Consider the following 2,883-nt stretch of genomic DNA (forward strand, 5'->3'; position numbering starts at 1 on the left):
ATGACAACTACATATACGTATACATATGTATAACGTTTTGCAATTGCCATGCCTGGTGTTGAATGCCTTCTCAGGCTGTTGGTTACTGCCTTTCTTCAGTGCCCATACAGGCTGCTGGTTGTCTAACCCCATTAAAAAAATTATAAAAATTAAAAGTGTCCAACAGGACCGGTTCCATGGTGGTTGGTTAACTGAGCTAACCCCTGCACCAGCAACTGCTGAACTAAGCCAACAGGTTTAGCAATATTTCAGTATCAGTACTGATCAATATTTCTGGTTAGCCACAAGTCCACAGCGAGGAAAGGAATGCAGGGAGGATGTTGCCTGACACGCAAAGGGTGAAAGGACAAATGTCCCTCTTCCTAAGCTTTGAAGGAACTGATTACGCTTCTTGGTGAGACACATCGCACTCAGCCAGTGCTGAGCGTCTAGCAAGACTGCTAGAATATAAACCTATGAAAAACCTTAAATAAAATAAGCTGGACACCAACATGGTATTAGAAACTGAGGGTGATGATGGAGGCACAAATTAAATAGTCTTTTATGTGAAAGCTGGACCTCTCTTCTACACTGTGACCTTAAAGGTCTTAATGTAAATTTCCCTGAACTTGAATACTAATATGAGTCTCTAGTGGAATGTTTAAGCCAGGTGTTCTTAACGGGATTTGGGGTTTCTCAACAGAGGAAATTACACAGTATTTGATGCTCCCTGAGGACAAAACCAGCATTCCCTATGACATTAAAGATATATTATGATATTAAAAAAAGCGCAATCATGAAATCTTTGTGCAGATTTTTCAACAGATACAGCATACCGTTATGTATGCTTTAGCAAAACAATTAATAAAATAGAAATAAAGGTTGTAGGAATACATTTCCTTCCTGTTAAAAAAAAAAATATTTGGAAATACACTTAAGCAAAAAATCTGAACTAACTTCTAAAATTGCATAATTTTTACCCAAGTGAATTTCCGGTGGCAAAAATCATTTTAGAGCAGTCTAAGTGTTCCATTTCCAAATATTTATTTCAAAAGTTAAAATGCTTTATGGCAGTGAAAATTCTTCCCCTTTTCTTTTTGAACCAATGTAATCTTTTAAATAAAGAGTGAATTTAAAATTGAAGCTTTTTGATCCAAAATAATTTTCTCCTTTCATTTTGGAAAAAAAAAAAAAAAAAAAAGGAAAAAAATTTTCTTCTGATGTGTCTGCTTTTTGCCAAGAGTAATTGAATTCAAATGGTGTTTCCTGGTAGAGAATTGTTCCAAGTAAAACTTTGCAACCTGCTGCAGGTGGGAGGATGGTGAAGGCTGGTCAGGGCTAGATAGGGAGGATCTGGAGGAGCCACATCGAGTCCTGTTGTTCCAGGAAAATGCTCCAACACCAGCACTAACCTTCAGCTCATGAAAATTCACCTCATTAGCAGAAGCCTTAACAGCATTGCCAGGTAAGGCTGCCCAGTGGCTGTTTCTACTACTGCACAGTGGGAATAGCCAGCATAATGAGTTGTTAATACTGTCGGACGGAGCTTCTGAGCTGTTCTGCAGGTATGATGGACTGATGCCAGAATCGGTTTTGCTCCTTTATGCTTAGTTGTGTAGCAGAACACAGATGTGTCTGTCTTTATTTTAGTTTGCTTTGCTAGTTAATTGCATGTCTTCAACTTAAAAGAAATTTAACCTTGCTCTATACTTAGAAGAACTTTTCCTTATTTTAAGCAGTATTAATTTTAAAGGCTGCCTTTGTTTGAGAATCCCTTAGATTCACTGTAAATAGACCTCCATTTGCAAAGGAAGGGATAAAATAAAACCCCAAACATTGATTTTTAAACTGAGTAAACCTCCAGGACAGCTCACAGCATGCCTGACTACATAGTACTGCTCTAAGATGTCTACAGAGGCCCCAGTACCTGGGTCAATACAGACTTCCATGTGCGGGCAGGTCTTGTCCTCTCCGTGGAGCTTTGGTCACTGCCCAGGAGCCACAAAGATTTGCCTCCTTACAACCTTAGGAGTATATAGAGCATTTAAATGTCCTCACAATGAGGTTAAGGTACATTTTCTTTCCTGTGTCAGCAGCAATTCAGAAATACCCATACTCTCAGCTTGTTTTCATACACGCATTTGCCCTTTGTGCCAAAATTCCCCAGGGATGACAGACATGGTTTGTAGGAGTAAATCCAGGCACACGTGTAAGTACAGAGGTAAAGCTGTTTTATTTGCTGATCTCCAGTGCTCTGCACTACACTTCTACATCTAGTTTCCTCCCGCAGGATTAAAAGCCATCAGATTACAATACGATAGCTCTAACAGGATGGGTTGGTATCATGCATTGTAGAAAAGTATTATGCGTATAAGCAGAACATATTTAGGCAATTCACTGAACTGGATGATAGGTCAAGAACAGGTTAAGTCAAGTTTGCCATTTTCCTTCTCCCCTCCTCTTCCTGCCTTTTTTTTTAATCCCCACATCAGATACAAAAGATCCCAAATCTATAACATCCCCATGCCACATCAGAAATTAACTTGTCTTACATAATTTCTGATAACTTTGTTTTTTGCAGCTAAGCAGAACAAGGCAGAAAGAAAAAGGGGGAATTAAGGGGCTGTGGGGAGAAGGAAAAGAACCTGTTAAAGATGATGCAACTGGCTTTTTCCCTTCCCCCAAACCGTGAAGATTAAAATAGTGATTGCTTCCATCAAACGCCTTAGATCACAGCTTTCACTAAACACACTATTCAAGCCACATTTCCATTATTCTCATTATCACTTATATAATGGTGACTGATTTTATCATTATTCTTTGTATGCACTCCCCTTAGTGTTCTAGGGTAGGAAAGGGTTCCCCACACCCCCCCCCCCACACACCCATACAACCAACCAAACC

The sequence above is a fragment of the Nestor notabilis genome, unplaced genomic scaffold (assembly GCF_000696875.1).
Source record: "Nestor notabilis isolate BGI_N333 unplaced genomic scaffold, ASM69687v1 scaffold7952, whole genome shotgun sequence".
Classification (NCBI taxonomy): Eukaryota; Metazoa; Chordata; class Aves; order Psittaciformes; family Psittacidae; genus Nestor; species Nestor notabilis.